At 42.7% G+C, this 25,752-nt stretch overlaps 1 long non-coding RNA gene across 1 annotated transcript; it reads left to right on the top strand.

Moving 5' to 3' along the window:
* The first annotated feature begins 1,073 nt into the window (after positions 1–1,073).
* On the top strand, positions 1,074–2,501 carry LOC134481912 (uncharacterized). Its single transcript, XR_010057791.1, has 2 exons — positions 1,074–1,571; positions 2,296–2,501. It is a non-coding gene; the product is annotated as an uncharacterized LOC134481912 (long non-coding RNA).
* Positions 2,502–25,752: the final 23,251 nt, after the last annotated feature.

Genomic DNA, 25,752 nt, shown 5'->3' with positions numbered 1-25,752 from the left:
TTGACGAGTCTTGTGAAATTGCAACGGGCAAAATGCATGTGCAGAAGGATGCAGTGTGGAAGCAGGGTCCCCATGATGCACATCTCTCCAAGGGATGCAGTGTGGAAGCAGGGTCCCCATGATGCACACCTCAGGTAGAAGCAAAGAGATTTTTGGAAGAATCTTTCTGTTGACCTAGTTTTCTTTGGAATGAAGTTTAATGACCTTTCTTTCCCTCAGATCCTCAGGTTCCCCCCCCACACACACACACACAAAAAGTCTTTCAAATACCATTTTTAAATGGACTCTAGCAAAGTATCCTCAATGAAACTGCAGGGTTATTTCTTTTTGAACTGCACTTACAAATATGTTGATAAACAGGCATTCCCTTGAATTGAGAAGTTTGAATTTCTGCCAGGAAGGTATAATCAAGCCTTGTCTGTTGCCTTGCTAGAGCCCCGTTTTTTTTCTTTTAGAGGCAAAATTCAAATGGGATTAATATTGCAGTCACAAAAAATTGGGTTCTTGTGGCTAAAAGTAGACATAAGAATCTGAATTTAATTTTATAGCTCATATGGTCTGGTGGTCACACTGAATCCCAGAAAGATAAAAGGGATTTTTCTAAAGTCTTCCAGCTAATCGGCATCAGAGCTGGTGAATTAAGTGTCCAGGCTCCTGGTCCACTGCTCATCCCAGAGCAGCTCCAGAAAGGGGTCCACCTCGTCCGCATCAAGTCTCTTTTTATCATGCTTATGGTCATGGCAAGGGATAGAGAGTTCACATATGAGTTCCCCCTGGCATCAGACATTTAGGTGAGCTGGTGTCCCTCAGGGAGACATATACCTGGTGTTTTTCCTTTTTTTTTTTTTTTTGACAGAAACACTTCTTAATAACAAAACTTGGTCATTGTATAAACAGTACTGGCCTTTTTGATGTGCTAAAAATTAAGCGGTTCATTTCTTTTCTTTTCTTTTTTTCATTATTAACTTGAGTATTTCTTATTTACATTTCGATTGTTATTCCCTTTCCCGGTTTCCGGGCCAACATCCCCCTCCCCCTCCCCCTCCCCTTCTATATGTGTGTTCCGCTTCCCATCCTCCCCCCATTACCGCCCTCCCCCAACAATCACGTTCACTGGGGGTTCAGTCTTAGCAGGACCAAGGGCTACCACTTCCACTGGTGCTCTTACTAGGATATTCATTGCTACCTAAAGCGGTTCATTTCTTAACCATCCACATTTGTTATATAGTATTCCAACTGTAAGATGTTAGCATACAGTTACAGCTGCCCATTGGCTTGGTTGCCACTTTATGCTCCACTTTTACAATCTGTCTGTCTGTCTGACATGCCTGTTAAGACAGTTGCATAGGAAAATGGGATCACTGTTATGGTGATATTTCAAGTGTTAGAAGCTATATGCAAATTCCTCAGCTTCGACCTGAATGTTATACATGTCAAGAACACAATAGCCATGGGAAGAAAAATGAGGAGGAGGAAGACGAGAACAAGAGGGAGGAAGAGCCTGCCATCACCCTCTCCTTACGGCTTCAACCCCAGCTGCCCACCTTGAGGACTCCGTTGTTGGTGAATGGGTGGGTGACTCCCATCACTCCCGGGCCTGGTTACTTCTTCATTCCCGTTGGCCCCAACTCAAAGCATAACATCGCTCTAGGATATTTTACTTTTCTCATTCCCTGTTCCTGAGTGGAAAACTCCAGAAAGGTGCAGGGATTACGCAATGACATAAACTTTTCCAAAGATTTAGAGAGCCGAAGTCAGCTGGGTGAGAAAACAAATAGAGAAAATACTAAAATAACATTGGGGGCAGAGGCCCCCACGGAACCTGCCAAAAAAGATACAAAGTCTGATTAGAATAATTATTTTAATTGAATTATCATTTTAAATCAATTAAAGCGAAGGATTTCAGTGGAAGGATGCCAAATCCTGCGCATGGGATCCATTTGTTGGGCAGCGTGTTGGGGCCCAAATGACATGCGTGATTGCTGCGTGCGCTCATGCCCTCCTCGGTAAACACACGCAAACCTCTCACAATTTCTCTTCACACACAGGGCTGCGGAGCTCAGCAAGGCCGAGGCCTGTAATGGGATAACACAGGGTGATTATGTGGTTTAGTAACTATTCATATATTAAGGGCTGTGTTTGAAGGCTGCCAATAACAGATGTCAGTGTCCTAGGCTTCCCCAGAGGTAAGATGAATTATTTTAAGAGTTTAGGGGAAAACAAGCCAGGGCAGAAAAGATTAGCTCCTTCTACTTCACCCCTTCCATAACTGGTTACCTTTGTGGTCCCTTCCAGGGCACTGGAAGTGCTTCCCACCGTCTCTGGGCCTCAGCGATAATGTACTTCGAGAGGAGGCTGATTGCGCCGACTGAAATCCATCCTGGCCAAAGGCTGCAGCTGTTTCCATTTACAGCCTGTATTTTTGGAGCTCGTGCCTGTTCCAGGGAAGGATGGGATAATTGATTTAAATCAAATTATGAAACATGATACTCTGAATTCCTAAAAACATGTTTCCCGGCTCTGCGTTCAGGAATGGAGCCTTACAGGTATTGTGGGACGGGGATGGCAGAGGCTGCGCCTCTCTCTCTCTCAGACCGTGTGGATGTTCATGGGTGTGTGCATACGTGTGCCTGTGTGCGTGTTCACACTCTTGTGTTTGTACTTGGGCCACATTCGCCTGAAACCCTTAAGCGGGTGTGATGCCCTTTTGTTATAGGCGAGAAGCCACCGTTCCTCACTCCAGGAACAGCCGTTGATTGGAGTAGCAAGCGTCTTGAGTTTCATCTCTGATCACAGAGCTAAAATTAAAGACTGTACTTTGCCTAAATGACAAAGGGAATGGATGAGGGCTCAGCAGAAGATGCTAATAACTTTAAGACTTAGCTGCATCACACATTCATTTCCATTTGGAGAGACAATTTGCCTCTTAGATTCTAAAAGCTATTTTAGAACGGTTTCAAAATCAAGAGCCTTAATGTTGCTTTGCTCCCATCTGTAGTCTAAATTATTTGTAATTAAGTTAAATAGCTTCATATAAATAGTAGACCTATGCAGCCCGAGAATGATTGTTTCCCACACAGCCACGCTCTGTGAATTGTCGGCTGCAACTGTGTCTTTGTAGAACAGAGCTTGCTGTCTTGTACACAGTGCTCGCCTGGAGTTTGAGAAAATGATGCTTGCCCAGGTGCTGCAGCCTGACTAACCAGAGTGCCCCGAACCAGTCAGACGACTGCCTTCAAGTTGTCCCTCTGCAAATGTGGGTCAGATTCGTAATCTCTTGTTGCCTCAGTTTCTTGTCTGTGAAATGGAAAATCATGAAGAACATAAAGGAATTAGGAGAATTCCTAGCACACAGGAAGACTATTAGTTCTATTTTGGATTATTATCAAAGACCAACCGACACTCCTCCCAGTGGTGTACAGTTTCTATAGTGTTTGCCGTCCTTTCTTTGGATGGCTCATTGAGCCTTGACAGACACACCGGGTAAGTGTTCTTGAAGCTTCTCTCACAACAGCCCAGCCCAGCCTGGGGCAGTTTGGAAAGGAAGAACGTTCTTCTAACCTTACATACTGCATCACACGTGCATACCTAAGGAGGCTAACTGCCCAGGCAAGGTGCTGAAAGGATGGGACATTTTGAAGTCGTAACTTGACTTTTTTTTTTTTTGAATGGGGAACTGAAAGCCAAAGTGGGAACTCTTTGGACCAGGACTTAATTTTGAAAACCATTCTCTGGGTGTAAGAATACGTGCATAAAAGCCCGTGATTCCTTCTGCCTTTGGCTCTCTCCCCAGCAGCGCGAACAGAGGCGTGGCTCTGCAAAGGGTTTCCTTTGTAAGTGAGCCACACGTGATCGTGGTAGCACTGTGGCGCTCTAGGAAGTGCCGGGATGCTATGCTCAGTCTTGAGCCCCACATTCTCACATTCTCGTTTCAGGTCTTGAGGCTCTTAAGGTAGTTAAGAAGAGGCTTCCAGATGTAGGCTGGTCGAGAGTGTACACACTTTCACCTTAGATGGCATGAATTCAGCAAGAAGGCCAGAAAACCCAACTCTTGAAGGTCACAATCGTCCTTAAAGCTAGCCTTTAGAATTACTGTTGCGGTGCATTTTGGTTTAATAGTTACACATATTTAAAATGGTGTATGCACAGTCACCAGTTCTCAGACCAATTCTCATTGCTACTCACTTCCACTACCAGGGCTGGAGAGATGGCTGAGTGGTTGAGAGCACTGGCTGCTCTTCCAGAGGTCCTGAGTTCAAATCCCAGTAACCACAGAGTGGCTCACAACCATCTGTAATGGAATCCAATGGTCTCCTCTGGTGTGTCTGAAGACAGTGATGGTCTACTCACATATATAAAATAAGTTAATTAATTAATCAAAACAAACAAACAAAAAAAAACCCCAAGTGTTCTACCCACCTCCACAACTCATAGAAAGCCCCTTTTTAACACTCAGAACTCTGTCTTCTGGTGTTCATCTCCACATTGGTAAAACAATGTGCTGTAACTACTACACTTTAAAAACCCCTGGGTTATTTTTACCCGGTGTCTGGCAAGGCTCAACAAGCCATCCAAAGAAAGGACGGCAAACACTGTAGAAACTGTACATCACTGGGAGGAGTGTTGGTTGGTCTGCGAAGGTATGTGTTGAACACTCCTTTAAATTGCCATACCTTACTTCCCCCCATCTTCTCAGTATAGACCTATCAAGTATTTTGACTAGGCATGGTAGTCAAAGTTTTCATTATGACAATGCTGTACCCCTGTCAGTAGACCCGCATTAATGCAGTACGATTCTTCTAAGTGTTGTTCTGCTCTTGGTTTCTACGGACTTGTCTGCTCACTCCAGATTTTGCTGAATTATAAGCAATTTTTCAAAAAAATCACAGAGGTTTATATCAGGCTTGTGTTGCACGTCTTCTCTGGGATGCTAATCAGAGATGAGGAAGGGACTGTTTATTGTGCTCGCCCAGAGTCCTAAGTAAGAGAACAACAGTATTTTTGAGAATAGTTGGTCTTCAGGCACCAGGGCAGGCACTGAAGCAGCACTGAGAGGTCCTGGGCTAGAAGCAATGTGGACACAGTGTTCTTACTTACAATTCCTTGGCTATGACTGGTACAGACAGGGCCTCTCCCACCCATAGGGTACCTTTTGAAAAATGACCCTACCATGTGTCGACAACCAAGAGTAAGAAGCATTTCAGATTACTGTTGAACTTTTTCTTAATTTTTTTTCCCAATTGATCTGTCAGATGCGGTTCTCAATTCTGCCCTCCCCCAAATGTTTGCATTTAGTCTGAAGAACTACTAAAAACTGAAGAGAAAAGCCTCCTTCTCGGTTGCCACACAGCCGCCACCACGGCTGCTTCCCTTGGTTTGGGGTTCAATCCTCTGCTTCTCGGCTCCCCCTGACATTTTACATTCATGGCTTATTTGCATCTACATAGCTCATCACATTAGCTTAAGACAGGGGTCGGGCAGCTACGACAGCACCATGTCTGTTCCTCACAGTTTCAGTTTTGAAATGGCTGGGCAAAGAATACTGGGCTGAAAGTCATGGCTCCCCAAGATTTTGAAGTCATGAATCCAGGGTGACCCGGCACCTTTGCACATGACCGGGACCTCACTGAAATCTCCGAAGAATTTTCACTTTAGGGGTTGAGGGAGATGGCTCCATTGTGGTGGAGGACATAGCTCAACTGGTAAAACATGTAAAGGCAGAAGAACCCGATTGAAGATCTCCAACACTCAGGTAAAAATATAGTGGCAGGCACGTTTGTAATCCTAGTGGTATTGAGGCAAAATAGGTAGATGCCTGAAACCCACTGGCCAGCCAGCCTGGCTGCATTCATGAGCCCCAGGTTCAATGGGTGACCCAGTCTCAAACGGTAAGGTGGAGAACATCCGAAGAGCATCCTGATGTCAACATGTGGTTTCCATGTGTATGTACACACATGCACTCATGGACACACTTGCATGAACCAGTAAGCACCACCTTCCATGGCCTCTGCATCAGCTCCTGTCCCCAGGTTCCTGTCCTGCTTGAGTTCCTATCTTAACTTTTTTTTGATGCTAAACTGTGATGTGGAACTGTAAGCCAGGTAAACCCTTTCCAGGTTGCTTCAGTCATGGTGTCATTACAGCAACCTTAACTGGTGTGTGTGTGTGTGTGTGTGTATGCATGCTTGTACACGTATATAGGCACATACACACATATATATATTCCCTTATATGCCATCTCTCTCTCTCTCTCTATATATATATATATGTATACCTATATATTTCATATCATTGTATATAATATATTCCATGTCTCACATGTGATAGAAAACATACAATATTTGTCTTTCAGGACCTGGATTATTTTTCTTAATATGTACCAATCTTCAATCGTTCCATCTGTTGTTGGACTCATAAAAATTGGCCACTGCTTCCATGATGTCAGATCATTCTTAGCAGACATGATCATGAACTTGAGTTTAGCACATTTCCAGAACCTATATTTTGTCCTGTAGGTGGTGAGTATATTCTCACAAACAAGTTTAAGATAAAGGCCTAGTCAGAAAAGCCTAGTCATTCTTTGAGAAGTTGAAACTAGACTCAGTTCATCGTAGCTCACAGTAGATGCTGACAAATGTTTTCCCAAGACGTCAGGTAATAAATACTTTAGGAATTGTGATGCAAGGTGTTACCTGTGCTACTCAAACCTGCTGTCAGAGCGCAGCAATTACTATGGACGATATAGACGTGAAACGGCTTGGCTGCTCTCTATAAAACTTTATGCTTAGAAAATGGCGGTTGCTGTGGCCATCGTTTACGGACACTTGACTTGGCACATTGCAAGGAGAAAGAGCAAAAAGGGAAGAGAAATCTGCAGAGGAGAGAAGTCATGATCTCCCAGAGCCACTGAAGGTGCTGACCTCCATGAGGTTTCTCATTGGCTGGCTGGTAGGCTAGCAGGATGCACTCTCGCTTTGCTTGCCACAAGCTCTGCTCATTTTCCTTCACTCCCATTGACTCCCCTTCTTTTGGTTAGGAAATGACTTCAAACTCCCGGTCTTACATGTCTGAGAACCCAGAATGCTAACTGGTTAATAGTAATGTCTTTAATTACTGCTCTTTTCAGGGTGATTTTTAGATTGTGGACAATCTTTCCTCCTATTAAAATATTTAATGAATACAATGAACACACCTCCTTCCTGACCCTCATCCCCTGCCTCATCTGGGATGTGTTTCAGAGACTGAGTGAGGATTGTGGTTTCTGTTATAAATATTCCTTCGCAGCAAAAACAACACTTCCACAACTTGTTTTGAAATAGTCATATCAACAAGTGTTATTACATCAAAAAAATATTAGCCTACTTTTAAAACAGGCTTTATTTTTAAGCTGGTGTATATTTACTGTACACAATAGCAGGTTTCATGAAGACAATTCATAGAAGTGTATAAGGTCTACTCCTATGTGTGAAAAGGATAGTTCAAAAAAGTATTTATTCTGACTTGATTAGAAATTGTAATCAATGGGCAGGAGAGACAGCTCAGTGGCTAAGAGAACTAGCTTCAAAATCATGAGGACAAGAGTCAGAACCAAGCATCCATTAACAAGCGAGGCATCCCACAAACACCTGTGAAGCCCAGCTAGGAGTGATTGGATGTTCCCTTCTGGCCTCCTCCTGTAGAGGCGTGCACACACAGGAGTACACACATATTAAAAAAAAATTTTTAAAGGGAAGACTAATAATGAGACATCCATAAGATAAGGAGAAAACCATCTAGTTCCAAAGATATCTAAATTAGAAGAAACCATGTAAATTCATATTTACCATTCTTTTTATAAAAATGTTATGTTTAAAAATTCTAATTTCCCTCTGTTCCCAAATCCCATAGCGGAGAGAGCTGGACTCTCAGATGTGCAGACATTCCTGAGAGCGCAGGGGAGACCACCACTTCTGCTCGCATTCCTAGCCCAAGAGGAACCTGCCATTCTAATATCAAATAAAATCGACTTTTGACCAAAAGGTATCAAAAAAGATAAGGAAGGACACTTCATAGTCATCAAAGGAAAAAAATCCACCAAGATGAACTCTCAATCCTGAATATCTATGCTTCAAATGCAAGGGCACCTACATTCATAAAAGACACCTTATTAAAGCTCAAAGCACACATTGCACCTCACATAATAATAGTAGGAGACTTCGACGCCCCACTCTCATCAATGGACAGATCATGGAAACAGAAATTAAACAGAGACACAGAGAAACTAACAGAAGTTCTGAACCAAATGGATTTAACCGATATCTATAGAACATTTCAACCTAAAACAAAAGAATATACCTTCTTCACAGCACCTCATGGTACCTTCTTCAAAACTGACCATATAATCAGTCACAAAACAGGTCTTAACAGATACAAGAAGATTGAAACAATCCATTGTGCTTCCTATCAGATCACCACAGACTAAGGCTGGTCTTCAATAACGACAAAAAACTACAGAAAGTCCACATATACATGGAAGTTGAACAATGCTCTACTCAATGATAACTCGGTCAAGGAAGAAATAAAGAAAGAAATGAAAGAATTTTTAGAATCTAATAAAAATGAAGGAACAACATACCCAAACTTATGGGACACAATGAAAGCAGTACTAAGAGGAAAACTCATAGCTCTCAGTGCCTTCCAAAAGGCAGACCTAGCAGCTTGACAACACACCTAAAAGCTCTAGAACAAAAAGAAGCAAATACACCCAAAAGGAGTAGACAGCGGGAAATAATCAAACTCAGGGCTGAAATTATCCAAGTAGAAACAAAAATAACATACAAAGAATCAACAAAACCAGGAACTGGTTCTTTGAGAAAATCAACAAGACAGATAAACCCTTAGCTATACTACCAGGGGCCACAGAGAGAGTATCCAAATTAACAAAATCAGAGATGGAAAGGGAGACATAACAACAGAATCTGAGGAAATTAAAAAAAATCATCAGATCCTACTACAAAAGCCCACGTTCAATAAAACTGGATGATCTGGATGAAATGGACAATTTTCTACATAGATACTAGGTACCAAAGTTAAATCAGGATCAGATAAACCATCTAAACAGTCACATAACTCCCAAAGAAATAGAATGGTTATTAAAAGTGTCCCAACGGGAAAAAAAAAAAGCCTAGGACCAGATGGGTTTAGTGTAGAATTCTATCAGACCTTCATAAAAGACCTAATAGCAGTACTGTCCAAAATAGTCCACAAAATAGAAACAGAAGGAACACTACCCAATTCCTTCTATGAAGCCATAATTACACTTATACCTAAACCACACAAAGACCCAACAAAGAAAGAGAACTTCAGACTAATTTCCCTTACGAATATTGATGCAAAAATACTAAATAAAATTCTCGCAAACCGAATCCAAGAACACATCAAAACAATCATCTGTCATGATCAAGTAGACTTCATCCCAGGGATGCAGGGATGTTTCAATATATGGAAATCTATCAACATAAACTATATAAACAAACTCAAAGAAAAAAAATCCACATGATCATCTCATTAGATGCTGAGAAAGCATTTGACAAAATTCAATGCCCTTTCATGTTAAAAATCTTGGAAAGATCAGGCGGAATTCAACCCATAGCTAAACATAGTAAAAACAATATGCAGCAAACCAGTAGCCGACGTCAAACTAAATCGAGAGAAACTTGAAGCAATCCCAATAAAATCAGGGACTAGACAAGGTTTAGTGAATACACCTTATGTATTCAATGCAGTACTTGAAGTCCTAGCCAGAGCAATCAGACAACAAAAGGAGGTCAAAGGGATACAGATTGGAAAGGAAGAAGTCAAAATATCACTATTTGCAGATGATATGATGGTATACTTAAGTGACCGCAAAAGTTCCACCAGAGAACTACTAAGCCTGATAAACACCTTCAGCAAAGTGGCTGGGTATAAAATTAACTCAAACAAATCAGAAGCCTTCCTCTACACAAAAGAGAAACAGGATGAGAAAAAAATTAGGGAAATGACACCCTTCATAATAGTCACAAATAATATAAAATACCTTGGTATGACTCTAACCAAGCAAGTAAAAGATCTGTATAACAAGAACTTCAAGTTCTGAAGAAAGAAATAGAAGAAGATCTCAGAAGATGGAAAGATCTCCCATGCTCATGGATTGGCAGGATAAATATTGTAAAAATGGCCATCTTGCCAAAAGCAATCTACAGATTTAATGCAATCTTCATCAAAATTCCAACTCAATTCTTCATAGTTAGAAAGAGCAATTTGCAAATTCACTTGGAAGAACAATAAACCCAGGGTAGGACCCCCTTGGGGGGAATTAGAGGAAGTATTGAAAGAGTTGAAGGAGCTTGCAACCCCATAAAAACAACAATGCCAACCAACCAGAGCTTCCAGGGACTAAACCACTACTGAAAGACTATACATGGACTGACCCATGTATATGTTGCAGAGAATAGCCTTGTTGGGGCACCAGGGGAAGGGGAAACCATTGGTCCTGCCAAGGTTGGACCCCCAGTACAGGGGAATATGGGGGGGCAATAAGGGGAATGTATAGGGAGAATACTTGTATGGGGGAGGGGGGAAGGGGAATGGGGGAATGGGGTCTTATGGACTAGAAACTGGGAAGGGGAATAACCTTTGAAATGTAAGTAAAGAAATATATCTAATAAAAAATTAAAAAAAATAAACCCAGGGTAGTGAAAACTATCCTCAATAATAAAAGAACTTCTGGGGAAAATCACCATCTCTGACCTCAAGCTGTATTACAGAGCAATTGTGATAAAAAAAAAACTGTATGGTATTGGTACAGCGACAGACAGATAGATAGATAAATGGAATAGAATTGAAGACCCAAAAATAAACCCTCATACCTATGGTCACTTGATCTTTGACAAAGGAGCTAAAACCATCCAGTGGAAAAAAGGTAGCATTTTCAACAAATGGGACCTCATAAAAGTGCAAAGCTTCCATAAGGCAAAGGACACTGTTGTTAGGACAAAGTGACAACCAACAGATTAGGAAAAGATCTTTACCAATCCTACATTTGATAGAGAGTTAATATCCAATATATACAAAGAACTCAAAAAGTTAGACTCCAGAGAAGCAAATAACCCTATTTAAAATGGGATACCGAGCTAAACAGAATTCTCAGCTGAAGAATACCAAATGGCTGAGAAGTACCTAAAGAAATGTTCAACATCCTTAGTCATCAGGGAAACGCAAAGCAAAACAACCCTGAGATTCCACCTCACACCAGTCAGAATGGCTAAGATAAAAGACTCAGGTGACAACAGATGTTGTCGAGGATGTGGAAAGAGGAACACTCCTCCATTGTTGGTGGGATTGCAAGCTGGTACAACCACTTTGGAAACCAGTCTAGTGGTTCCTCAGAAAATTGGACATAGTATTAACTGAAGACCCAGTTATATCACTCCTGGGCATATACCCAAAAGATGCTACAATATATAACAAGGGCAATGCTCTACTATGTTCATAGCAGCCTTATTTATATCAACCAGATGCTGGAAAGAACCCAGATGTCCTTCAAAGAGGAATGGATACAGAAAATATGGTACATATGCTCAATGGAGTATTACTCAGCTATCAAAAACAATGACTTCATGAAATTCATAGGCAAATGGATGGAACTAAAAAATATCATCCCGAGGTAACGCAACCACAAAAACAAAACAAAACAAAACAAAACAAAACAAAAAAACCTTACACATGGTATGCACTCACTGATAAATAGATTTTGGCCCAAAAGCTCAGATTACCTAAGATACAATCCACAGACAACATGAAGCTCAAGAAGAAGGATGACTAAAGTGGGGATGCTTCAGTCCTTCTTAGAAGGGGGGACAAAAATATTCATAGGAGATATGGATACAAAGTTTGGAGCAAAGACTGAAGCAATGGTCATTCAGAGCCTGTCTCACCTGGGAATCCAGCTCATACACATACAGCCACCAAACCCAGACAATATTGCTGATGCCCAGAAGTGCATGCTGAGAGGAGCCTGATATGGCCTCTCCTGAGAGGCTCTGACAGAGCATGACAAATATAGAGGCGAATGCTCGCAGTGAACTGAGAACGGGGTCCCCATAGGAGGAGTTAGAGAAAGGACTGAAGGAGCGGAAGGGGTTTGCAACCCCAAAAGAACAACACCACCAACCAACCAGAGCTCCCAGGGACTAAACCACCAAAGAGTACACATGGACAGACCCATGGCTCCAGCTGCATATGTAGCAGAGGATGGCCTTGTTGGGCAACAAAGGGAGGAGAAGCCCTTGATTCTGCCAAGGTTGGACCCCCAGTGTAGGGGAATGTCAGGGCGGAGAGGCGGGAAGGGGTTGGTGGATGGGTGGGGGAAAGGGGATAATATTTAAAATGTAAATAAAAATATCCAATAAAAACAAACAAAAAATTTCAGTTTCAAAATTCAAATCCAATTTCTAATTTCAAAAGGATGTAAACATAATGATATGAATTAATCAATTATAATCGTATTTATCTATTTTATTTATTTTATCATTTATATTTTATTTATCATTATACATTATAATATTATTTATTAATAAAACAAACAAATATTTATAATATTAGTATTATTTACTAAAACCTATTTCCTACCAAGGGAACACAGCTTCTTAGAATAAGAATTCTATATATGGGGAAAGAAATCTGCACAGTGAGTAGAGGAGTCCTTCAACCAAGCTCTCTCTCACAAGTGAATGTCTCAGAAGGACTCAGGAGATCTACTTAGAAACTGGGGATAGGGGTTGAAGAACTAAATGCAATGGATATAAAATATTCATAGTACTATTTGAAACAATTATTAAAACAAAAACCCATATCAAAACCATAAGCTCTGTAATGCCTCATAGTGAGACTAGAAGGGAACCAGCTCATAGTAAAATCTAGGTAGTAGAGAGAGTCTAGCCCATGTCTTGGTTTTTCTGTAGGTGCAGAACATAGAATGGGATAGACAACCAGCTGATGGGAAGCTTCTCCTTAGAGGAATACTTCAAGAAGTAAAAAAGAACCAGTTAAAAAGATACATTGTAACAACTGAGATGAACATGACTGCTCTGGATCATAGGTTTGATGTGCGCATGTGTTGGGCGTGGCCTCAGTCTCCTACGCAGCCCTTCTAGTCTGCAGTTGGAATAGGAAATACCTGTGGTGTGGAGGCACCCCATGCTGTATCCAAACTTAGTTTGCAAGAGCAGTGAAGTGGTGGTCCTGCCGTGGGCTGTAGTCTGAAAACCTGTGATCTGGGTAGAGAGCATCAATTAGTGTCTGATTCCTCTGCCCCTCCCCCATAAGACATAGCCTCACCCTGTAGCCTAGCCTGGCTTCAAACTTGTGATTCCCGTCTAAGCCTTCCAAGTATACTACCATTTCTGGGTTGATGAAGGAGCGCGTGCGTGTGTGCGTGCGTGCGTGTGTGTATGTACGTGTGCGTGTGTGTGCAGATACGTTTGGTCTGGAGCTCAAGAAGGATATACCGAGGCAGATTGTCCTTTTTAGGTAAGAGATTTATTAGGAGCGTTTTTAATGTCATGGAAAGACAGCATGGCAGAGGCTCTTGGGAGAATTCAAGCATCTATGGGGGGTGGGGCGTGGTCCTTTCTTCCAGGCTTCAGAGCAAGAGGGAGGTTCCATGCCATGTGGTTGATGAGTAGTTTATAGCATGTACGTGCAGTCAGGCTGTGTCTTATTCCCCAGAGGGGGGAGGGGAAGAAGAGGAGGGCAGAGAGGAGGAGAGCGAGGGAAGAGCGAAGAGAGGGGTGCAGAGACAGAGGGCACAGCCTCTAAAGACACGCCCCTGGAGATTTTCTGTTCTTCAGCTAGATCCCATCTTTTAAACTTCTTCCCTTTTCTCAACATAGCACCACTGGGGACCAAGAATGCAAAATATGACCAAAATATGGGAACCTTTCATATTAAACTATAACGACCATCCCCATATTAGGAAATGGCACAGTCCAGGGTCCACGTCTGGCATCGCATAAAATCCCTCAAAGGATCTTGACTAGACTCGATTTTTATCAAAATTAAGTAATGCTTGCCGCTCTGATGGCTCCGCCATCCTCTTTCTACAAAACAGTGACCGCGATCCTCTCCTGAACCGAAGCTTAGTTAGGACTTTATGTACCCTTCTCCCAGCTGGGTACGGGGTGCATGTGCCTCTGATTTTCCAGGCTTTGCAAAGATTCTGCTAATTTTGTTTGGCCAGACGCCTCTATACCTGATCATCTTTGGTGTTTGATCAAGTTCTTCAAGGCCCCAGCATCCCTCAGGTGACCCTTGGTTACCTAGGCCTGGCTTCTCTATGGCTCACCTGTGTTGTCTCTTCTTTGCTATTCTCTGTCTGGAGCTCCTCCCTCCAACCCACTTCTGGGCCATCCATTTCTGCTCTTCCTCTGAGTTGGAGGTGAGCCTGATTCTACACGGAGGTCTCCTTTTCCCCGTTGGCAATCTTTTTCTTTTTCGGAAAAGAATCTGCAATCACTTTGCTGTTCAGCTCTGGTTTTCTGTGACACCAGCGGGAGCGTAGAGGCCTTTCTTTTTCTTCTCCTCTCCGCCCTGTCTCTGGGGTTTCCCTGGGTTGCCAATTCTTGCCTGGATGGATGGATCTGAAGACCCCATCAAACATGGACCAAACCCCAGAATGTCTTTTTCATATTCTGCAATCTCACTTCCCTACTAATTTACCGTAACTAAACTGGGGTCCGTGAAATTCCCTTTTACCCTTTTAATTTTTATTCCTTATTTGTATTTAAAACATAGGGGACTGCCATTGTAACTTTTCCCCTGGGAGTCCCATGCCTTTGTGTGCTAGCACTCGATTTCCATATTAAAAGGTTCGATTTTTTTTTGTTTTGTTTTATGAACTTTCTGAAATGTTTTTGATGGTAATATAATACACCCATAATTAAATACTGACATAGGGGGTGATTTTCTTTTGTCTAATTTCATCATTCAGGGAAGAACACAGCCGCAGCCATCACTCTGTGGGGCTGTGTGGTGTTAATGTAAGGTTTTGATTAGAGATTTTTTCATCCCTGTTCTCCATTCGTTTTATCGGCTCTCAGAATTTTCGCAAGCTCTGCAAAGGCATCCCAGGGGGGATCCCCGTCATGTTTTAATGGCTCGGGACAGACAGGATAATGCTACATATCTCTGGGTTTCTTTACATCCAGGCATTTACTCCGTATGCCTCAGGGTCCAGGTAAAATGTTGGCTTGGGTGGCTGATTTGAAACCTGAGCCTCCCACACATCTGCTGTGGACACTGACTGCGGCAGAGAAAGTGACTTCTCTTCAAGTTTTATTTGGGTCATAAAAATTCATGCTGTGTACCACCTCTTTCAGAATCCGTTCCATTAAATGTGGCTAGGTCCAGAGTACACTCTGGAGGAAGCCAGGAAGCACATTAAAATGCTTAGTCTATGACACACTTCCTTATTTTTGTCATTTTGACATTTATGTGTTGTTTCATTAGGGATTTTTAAGAGAAGACCCCTTTTCGGCAAGAAGTTTTCCCCAGATCGCCATAAGAAGCCATAGTTTATAATCAAACAGCTGTCTGGGTTGCATGTCAGCTGAGCTCGACCACCTGCTGGCGGTTAACCTCTGGAAGGTTATTATGAGACAATTGTTGTTGTTGTTTGTTTAAAAAGTTTCAGAGCTTAAGGAAAATATTAGTAATGAGTGACTTAACCTGTACTGTTTACTGTTCTTCCCCTCAACTTGCAGATGGCGTTCCAGTGGCCAGAGGGAGGATTTCACTAAAGCCAACACTATTTTGCACTTGTTTTGGAGACAAACCATAAAAATAGGCTTGGCAGCAAGGAGTCTGCCCTGGAGGAGGGGCGGGCAGCATTGCAAAAGCCCTTTAAAAGGAAATAACCGTTTGTGGTGACTGGATGCACATGTACCATCTCAGCGCGGCCCTTGGATTCCACACGTGGTCCATGTTAAGCTGAGGTCTGGCAGAGCCGCCCACCTTCTGAGCAAGTGTGTTTCAGCCACGGCATTCTGGAGTTTGCCATCTGTTTTCTTCACTTCCCTGCTCATCCCTCTAACCAGTGGGGGAGACGGCTGCGAGTTCTCTCAGACAGCCACCGGGGGATAATTTTCTAAGTCCTATAAAACCCTGTCTCTGTACATCTTTCTGTATGAACCGATTACAAGGTGACCCGCCTCTCCCCGCTAGTCTATGGGGTCTGAATGCCCTTTGTAGAGGGGGGAATGGCTTTTTGTGGTGAAATTAGGGACAGCCAAGGATAGCAACTAGCAGGATAAGATATTCTGTGAAGGTCAGAACCCTATTCTCAGTGTCTAGAAAAGTGACTAGCTTATGGTGGGCACTCTCTAAATATTAAGTGAATGAATACCAACACCACTATCTTCTCCTGCTTCTCCTCCTCCTGCTGCCCCTCCTCCTCCTGCTCCTCCTCCTGCTCCTCCTCCTGCTGCCCCTCCTCCTGCTGCCTCTCCTCCTCCTGCTCCTCCTCCTGCTGCCCCTTCTCCTGCTGCCCCTCCTCCTCTTGCTCCTCCTCCTCTTGCTCCTCCTCCCCCTCCTGCTGCTCCTCCTCCTCCTCCTCCCCTCCTTTACTGTCTGCTTCCTTGTTTATCATCACTCTAGTAACGGAGACAGTGGTTAGGAAACGTGGTTGACTCTCAGCATTCACATCACAAAAGTGTCAAAATCCTTTCTGGCCATGAATTTCAGAACATTTAGGGTTGACTATTTGGGCAAAAGCCTGCAGCAGCTGACCCACAAAGCCAAAGAAGATGAAGGAGGGGACTCTGACTTGAGTCTGACGCAACCGTATGGCTCTCACTCTGTGTCTCTGGGCAAGTTAATTTGCCTTTCTGATCCTTCACTTCTTCTGGTATAAAGTGGAATAAGACCAGGTTTCCTACAGGGCTTTGTGTTGCTCTGTGAAGGGAAAGCCTGGCCCAGAAGAGGGGCCATGCTTACTACTGTTACTAATGGAATGTGTTACCCCTCTACGAATATAATTGTAGCACTGCTATGGTTATTATATCACCTCTTTCTCACACTCACGTCAGAGAAACGTCCCACCATCCACAGCGTTTTGTGGCAGAACCGCACAGGTTTGGCCAGTTCTGGCCCCTCTCCCAGTAACTGAATAGCTAAGGGCCACTCGTTTGGCTTCTGAGCTTGGCCGTTTCCTTGTGTAAAGTCAGAGAATCAGTTTCGCTGACGGTACCTGGTGGAGAAAATTTGGGAGCTATACGCTTTTCACATCCAGTGGCCTTGTAGAACTTTTACTCGTTTTACAGATAAGCAGTGCGCAGGTCCCCGGTTCTGCTGGTAAATATTTAAGAGCTCATTGTTTGGCGCCCATTGTTCTGTTTGGCTCATTTCACCTCCGCAAGTATGACGCAATCGCCATGCCCCACCTTGAGCTAAAGGCAGCTGTAGGTGCTCACCTCGGGGGAGCTTTGACTGTGTTCCTGGAGCTCAGCTACCTTTGTGACACTGAAGTCCCGGTATGCTAACTTTGTTCCGTGTTCCATATGGATACCTCAAGACAAAGATGGTGGAGACCGGTCAGAGCTGGTAGGCCCTTGCTGCTTGCCTCTGTGAAGGACTCCATGCGTAAGTTGTGCTGGAGCCGTCCAAGGAGAACTTGAGGTTGGGACCTCCACTCTTTCCTATCTCGGCTCTTGCAAATGACAATGAACTCTGATCTTCTCTTACGAGTATCCCGAGAGTCTTTCCGGCCACTGTGATGCCATGGCTAGACTGCTGAACAAGAGTTCCCACGTCGCTTCTAATGAGTAGATGGAGGGTGCCCATGATACTGCCATTGTAGCTGCTAAGTCAATGCTTATCTAAAGAACGAGTATTGAAGAAATGCAATTTAAACAAATGTCGAAGTCAAAGCCTGTGTTGGCACTGCAGTTTTATGGCATGCATAGTTACAACCATACTCATCACTTGATCCCCGAGTCATTTATTCCATGTACTCCGTGCTTGCAGGAGATATTTGTAGGCATAGGACACGCCATTTGTTCACAAGTTACTCTTCTGCTTGCCAGTGGCAGTCGTCTTCGCACTCGTGAGTAAAGATAGGTAGAATGTCATAGACACAAAGTGCTGTCCTTATTATATCCTCCTTATGATCTCAGTGCCATCCTCTGAGGTATGGGGATAATGTGGTAAAAATGAGGTAATACTATGGGGAGAGGCAGGGATGACATCAGCATTTGGTTACACCCATTGATCGTTTTTTTTTTCACGTTTTAGTAACCATGGAGATCTTAATGGCCATTCTAGCACTTTTGTGGTTTATAAAATTGCTTCTTTTTTCTTCTAGTTCCAAGGTATGTGTGGAGTACAGCTCCTGATGACATTTTAAGACTCCTCCAAGTGTCTAGTGTGTAAGTGGTCCCCAGTTCCGGGCATGGATTCCATGGGCTAGAAGTCTAGCGGGTTGCTATGAAGACTGCAAACCAACAGGTCTAAGACCCTCTGGGGCTCAGTTTTTGTTTTTTTTTTTTTTGTTTGTTTTGTTTTGTTTTGTTTTGTTTTTGTCTATCTTTGTCAAAATTCTGTTCTTACTGGTCTGAGAGAAGTGAGTTTCACATCTGTGGAGATCTTCCCAAGATTCAATGACAGCTACATGTCTTGGGAAAGAGGGACAGTCTGATGGGTGTGGTGTCCCTGTTGGATCTGAGTGAAGCCTGATGCGCCCATCACGGAGGAAACCTACTCAGCAGCGAGGCAATGAAGGTGTCTTGGGAGCTCTTACAGAGAGCTAGCTTACTCCAGTTCCTGGCCATGCTAAGAGCTACAGAGCAATTCACATTGCCAGTTAGGACGGTAATATTGGGAGCTTACAGAGATGACAGAGTAATCTTGTTAGCTAGACTACTTTTCTATATCGAGAACATAAAGCATTCTGCATCAAATCATATAATCTACATTTCCCTTTCTCTCTTTAATTTGATCATGAACTATTGCTGTGCTCTGCCGTAAAATATGAAAGTTCTACATTTTGATAGTTTTTCAAATGCTGATTTTACTTTCTGTGCAAATACTTCAAATCTTTCCAGCATAATTATTTAGCAGCCTTTTCAGGTTAATTATTGTCATTAACAATATGAGTCCTATGAGGGAATATCAATTAAAATATGCACAGCTGAACTTTCAAATGAGTAAATAATTTAGTTTTAGAAAATGACTGGAAACAGCAGGGTAACAGTCAAAAGGGGAACAATTATTTTAATGCTTATTTGACAAATGAGTCATTTTTACAGCAAATTAGATTCTTATCATAGCACCCCTACTGGTTACCACAGGAAAGCTGTTAACAGGAGTTTTTAAAATAAAAGCTGTTAAGTTATGCATGCAAAGTTAAGGAAATCATTTGTATGAGGGAAAGGTGATTAGGATATGCATTGTTAGCTGATGGAATACTGCCACTGGGATCTAATTAGGGCCATAAATCACACAAAATGATGTGTGTATATAGGGCTGGAAGTATTAGACTGACATGTGCTCTTGACAGCACAAGGACTGGTTCCTCTGACTTTCCTGTCTGCATTTATCTTTGTATTGGCCATGCTCTAAAGCCCTACTCAATGGCAGGGTGGGATAGAAGCCCGAGTTACAAATCTCTGACAAAGTTGCTGGAGAGATTTCTAAAATGGGCCCCTATCCTTCCTAATAGGGAAACACCCCAGAGACGCAGATGGTAGCCTTTAAGCTTTAACATAAGTTGCAACTCATACTTGGTCTATCTAATTTGGTTTATTTAAAAAAATTGTCTCAATAGTTGTGGAAGAAAAGGAGAAAGAGAGGAAGAGGAATTTGTAGAAACCATGTTTTGGGCTGGCAAGACGACTTAGAGGTTTAAAGCACTGACTGCTCTTCCAGAGGTCCTGAGTTCAATTCCCAGCAACCACATGGTGGCTCACAACCATTTGTAATGGGATCCCATGCCCTCTTCTGGTGTGTCGGAAGATAGCTACAGTGTACTCATATACATAAAATAAATATTAAAAAAAGAAACCATGTATTATTTCTACGATGTAAACAATACTTAAACTTTGAGTTCAGAGTTTCGAAAAGCAGAAAAATCCATGCACTGGTTCCCAGCTCTTGCTCACGTGCCTAAACTCCTGAATTCTTACTAGATCAGTTCAAATTTCTCCAGGACCATCAAAACCACATCCTTCAACTTGTGTGAAAAGTTACTTTGAATGAGTTATAGGGAAGTAACTCACTGATACCAAAACTCAGATCCCAAGACACATGGGCACACTGCTGCCAGGCTGCTATCTGTATGGCATGGGGACTGGCCTGAAAGCCACACAGAACCCCTCTGGGTGGGCTGAGTGAGAAGCTGGTGGGAGAGCTGCTGCTTGTGTTTTCACAGGTTCTGCAGGTGACGCTGATGCACGCCCAGGCTTGAGAAAGCCTGACTTAGGCTAATCCCCGAGAACTACACTGACACTAAGTCTTGTGGGAGAAGACAACAGTGATTGTAAGACATCTTTAGGATTTAAGGGCCTTTAGAAGGCAGCAGCCCTGCCCTTCCCCCCACCCCTGTCTTTGTTACTTGTGGGTGTGAGTGTGTGCTTTTGGCTTAGAAAAATCAGAGTTTGATGTTTCATATGGTAAATGAGTTTGGAGTTAAGAACAAGGAGAAAGACACCAAGAACCATTAGTTTATAAATATGCTACACATTAAAGTCTTGATTTAGTTAAGATTTAAGAAGCAAAAATATTAAAAGACACTAATTAGTTTTTCTAATTCTAATTATAAATTACACAAAAATAGAAGTCATAATTATCTAACCCATTTACACTTTGAACCCTGCCTGGGAAGCAGCTGCATTTATTGTTAGGAGTGTTCTATTAGAGGTAGAGACCTTCATGTCAGCTTTCCAATTCTCAGCTTTGGAGGCAAATAGCTCATCTTTCCCCTCAGTGGCATTCTGATGCCACTCTCTGATGAGTGACACCATGAGTACTCCTTGATCATCATCAAGGAGCAAAATCAAATTTGAGCTGTCAAATGGTGTCCTTTTATCTTGCCCCGTTGCCTTCTGCCAATCTAGGCACAAGTGCTTTCCACAAGTCATTCAGTATTGACAGAATGAGCTTCCCCAACTAAGCCAGTCCTGCAGAAGCTCCCAACTCATTGGGATGGGGTTTGAAGGTGGCGGTGAGGATCTAGAGGTCAGATAGGGGGATACCAAGGGCTTATTTTTAGCAACTACTAACCAAGAATAAGCTAGGGGCTGGAGTATAGATGTAAGGCTTAGCCAAATAAAGTGGATGCAGGACCACATTTTTGAAATATCATGTTCACGCTTCTTCATTTGGACAGAGTCTAGGATGCCTGTCTAATTGCATCTAGGGACGATGGGAAAGGTTATCTTTATTTGGAGTATTCTATAGTACCGCTTACCTTACAGGGCTTCCCTATGGCTAAGCATACTTTTGTTTAACATCTTCAACAAGAAAACAATCCCATAGAAAAATTCACGTATTTCAAGTTTCCTGAGAGCAACAGAGCTTTTTCAAAGACTGGCATTTGATTGATAGGAACCTCCAGCCTCACAAGCTGAAGGGACTGGATGGGGGCCATGAGGTTAATGAACGTATGGTAGAGCCAGGCAGAGAACGAGGCTGTTACTCTTCTCTTGGAAAGCCATCGTGTCAGCATCTCAATGAGCCAGTACTCTCCAGAGAAGTCAAGCTAATGGACGATGGAGAGATATCTGCTAGAACAGAGGTATTCTAGAAATTGGATAATTCATGTGATTATGGAGGCTGAGAGGTCCCATGCTCTGTTGTCTGGATGCCGAAAGCCCAGAACACTGTGGATGAAGCTTACTGTGAGTTTGAAGGCCTGAGAATGAGGAGAGCTCATGTTTGAGGTTTGAGGGTGAGAGAAGACAAGGATCCTCATGGAAGCAGACATACTCATCTTCCCTCCAACTTGTTCACTTCCCTCAGAGCTCCTGCTTTTCATTCTTCCCATCTTCTCTCCTCACATCTTCCCTAGCTTTTCCCACCCCTTTCTTGTCTCTGTCTTTGCCTTTCTTCTTTCATGGTTTCTCTGGCTTTTCAAAGGTTTCTTTTTTCTCTGAGTCACTCCCACTATAAAGCTTTATTTCTGAGCACCCAGTTTTATCTGTGTGATTCTAGTCCCGTGAGAGGTTCGCAGAGCCAGTTATGAAGGAGTTCAGTTACCCTGAGTGTCTGAGGAGAGCTTCAGTGGAGTGGATGCTGGCTTGGATGAAAGAGAATGATTCCACTGGGTGACCCATCTGGGGCAAAGGGTCTGTGTGGCTGAGCTAAACCAGCAACTCTTTTGGAAATGTATGATAGCTGGTTCCCTTCAGATCCTGGAGTTAGGCTCACACAACTTCTTTTAAAAATAGTTTCCACTCACACCTTTCATCCCAAAGATTTGGAGACAGAGGCAGGCCAATCTTGTTGAGTTCAAAGCCATCTTGGTCTACACACTGAGTTCCAGGTCAACCAAGGTTACATAGTTTTTTTTTTTTTTCAAATCCAATACACAGCACATCTATATTCCAAAAACTTTCCTGAAAGAGGACACTTGGAGTCAGTGTGAAGTCCCTTAAATCATAAGCCATTTCCCTGATTCAGTTGTAAATGACTTCATACAATGGTAGACTATAGGAAGTATGCTGTCTGGTCTGCCATATCATTCTGACCTTTGGACTGACCCCAGTGACTTGTGATTGTTTTCTGACTTTGTGACCTGGTAGTGACATCTACACAAAGTAACGGTCAAAGCAGTTTTAGCATTTAAAGATGTTCAGAGTTCAGTTTGAAAGAGATAAAGGCCCTCTATGATGTTGGCTCTGTATGCTGACAAGGTCCTGGAAGTGCTCTTGGATTTTTCAAAGTATGACTTTTTAAAATGAGGAGGGGGCCTTTAATTTTGCTCTCCAGAGAACACGGGAGGCCATCCCTCTTCCTGATGTATATCACCACTCACTGATTTTGACAACCAGTAGCAACAGTTTTACCTTTTACATAAGGAAATTCATGAGATAGTTCCAAATTCGTAGCAAGCAGGCATGGCCAGAGTGTGTAAGCTAGGAATGGAGGCTATGGTTTGCACTTTTTGAACATCAATCATCTAAACTATTTACATAACTTCACTAGATGCTGATCAAACTCAAGGTAATATAATAAGTCATGTGAACACTGGAAACCAATATGGACGTCCTTGGGATTTACCAAAGATGTTTGGTAGGAGGTAAAGGAGGTGGAAATTCACCCACAGAGCTGTTTTCCAAACATAGCTGCCTCTGTGTCTTCTGGAGAAGTCATTAGGAGGAAAGTCTCCTTGACATGTGCACTTTGAACTTCTCTGAGAAATTCTAACACATATCTACCTAAGGCCCAAAGGTTAATGAGTAAGGGAACAGTCAATGAGAGGCTAAATACGACCTGGGGCATAGGTCCAAGTGCCTAGTGCCAAGTTAAGAAAACCCTTCAAGAAAAGCCCCATCTGTGTCTTATGCCACAAATGCCTCTCCAAGCAGGACAGTATCGGTGTTGTAAGGTATAAGAGACCATGACTTTTAGGAAGCCACTGTTCAAAATTTCTTTTAAGAGAGACGCATGACTTGGTGAATGCAATTTTAGCCACCTTTACAAACATGGATTTTCTGGAGCTTGGGCAATAAAAAAAAAATGGGATCTCCTCCTGTCATTTAAGACTGGAGTCAGCTACAGGCAGCTGAAAGGTGGATTTAGGTAGCTTAAGCAAAGAAATCTAGTTACCACGTATTATAAGACTAGATGTGGGTGATTGCTAAGGTTGATTCAGAGGCTCTGCAACGTCAAGGTTGACATCGCTGCGTTCCAGTTAGTTGGGCTTTCTCTGATGGCCCGAGGCAGACTAGCATGGTATTCTAGACATTGATTGGCATTTAAAGAGAAGGTGGTCAAGAGAGAGGACATGGGCTGGGTACCTGCATCCCTTTCTTATCAGGGTAAGGAGGACCTTAAGGTAATCCTACTCTTCCACCCAGCACTTTTCTGAGCCTACTCCAACCCTGGGCATCGAGTCATTTCTATAGTCATTGATATAAGTGGAGGAGATGATCCTGTCTCCTTCCAACCCTCATGGAGGGAAGAGGCAAGGGGGGTAGAAAGGTTCCCAAACGTTAGCATTTGCCTTTCATTTCTTAACTTTGCTTCACACCAGAATCAGTCAAAGAAGGTTTGAGAGACCAGAAGCATGCATCCTACCTCAGAAAAATTCTACTTCAATTATGATGGTAATACATGGACAATAGGCTGTCTGACTCCCCTATTGATGTTTCAACGCAACAGTCAATGAGTGTCCAGCAGAAGTCAAAATCTACTGAGCTTGCCCAGCCACAAAGGTGCTTTTAACAAGTTCCTCAGAGAATACTGGTGTTGGCAAGCCTCCTTTGAAAAATACTGTTTCAATCTCATTGTTGAAGAATACGTTATATTATTAAATTATATTTGATTTCAATCACATCTAGTGAATGCCTCCATGTCTGTGGGCACAGGGGAAGAGGGGAGACTGTTGTATGCCTTTTAGTTACTTCCACCTCCTGATTAGATAGTGCTTCCCAGTAGAACAAACCTCATATCATATTTCCTTTAAACCTCATAGCAATGGTATGTCGTATCATTTCCACTTAGCACCAGATCTCGATGTTCAAGGTGGAGTGGCGCTCTTAGTCATTTCATTTGAGTCAGTGTGTGGTGTGTGGCCCAGATGTCACTGGGGAAGGGACTTTAAACTTCACCTGTCCTCTGTCCCCTGAGAGATGCATATATAATACTTAAGTCATTGTGCAAACTGGAACATGTTTTGCAACTGTCCCTAAAATGTGTGAGGTGGGAATGGGGAAGACAGCAAGGGCTGGCTGAGTAGCTACTCTCTAAGCACAGTGTTCTTAATGCTACATTGTAAGCATTTACCTATTGGAGGGACACAACTTACTTGTTGAGCAGTTGTTCAACTTCACAAGGAAACGGAAGTCTCAATTACTTGTCTACAGTCACAATGCTGACAAGAAGACGGACTAGACATTGAACCCATATAGAAGCCCATACAGTGGGACAAGCTTTTTAGTAGATTAAGGGGCACATTCAAGGCAGATAGTGGGTGCCGAGTTTGTGCTCCCTTCCAGAAATCCCGAGGCATTGATTGATGTAGGTTCTAGGCCTTTCCTGTTTATGTGCACTGCGTATTAAGATTTGTTAGCTAATCATGCCACTAGGATTTTTTCTCATTCAAGCTTTCACCAAATACTGGTATGCATACTCTCAAAGAAACCATGTTTCTGTAATTGTCATGTAGGCGCGAGGTGACTCTATGTGATTTGGCCTTAGCCATTATCTATACCATCTGTACCGTCAATACCATCTGCCTTCAGATGACCCCACTCCATCCATTCATTTTGTCATCCCTACTCACTATCCATGATATAGAGCAGTGGTTCTCAGCCTTCCTAATGCTGCGGCCCTTTAATACAGTTCTTCATGTTGCAGTGACCCTCCCCAACCATAAAATTGTTCTGTTGCTACCTCAAAACTATAATTTTACTACTGTTAGGAATAGTAGTGTAAATATTTTTGGAGACAGAGGGTAGCTAAAGGGGTCACAGTCCTCAGGTTGAGAAGCACACGTATACAGGCTTTCAAGGTTTG

The sequence above is a fragment of the Rattus norvegicus genome, chromosome 14, assembly GCF_036323735.1.
Source record: "Rattus norvegicus strain BN/NHsdMcwi chromosome 14, GRCr8, whole genome shotgun sequence".
Taxonomy (NCBI): Eukaryota; Metazoa; Chordata; class Mammalia; order Rodentia; family Muridae; genus Rattus; species Rattus norvegicus.
The sequence above is the reverse complement of the archived record's forward strand: the minus strand, read 5'-3'. Positions and strand labels throughout refer to the sequence as shown.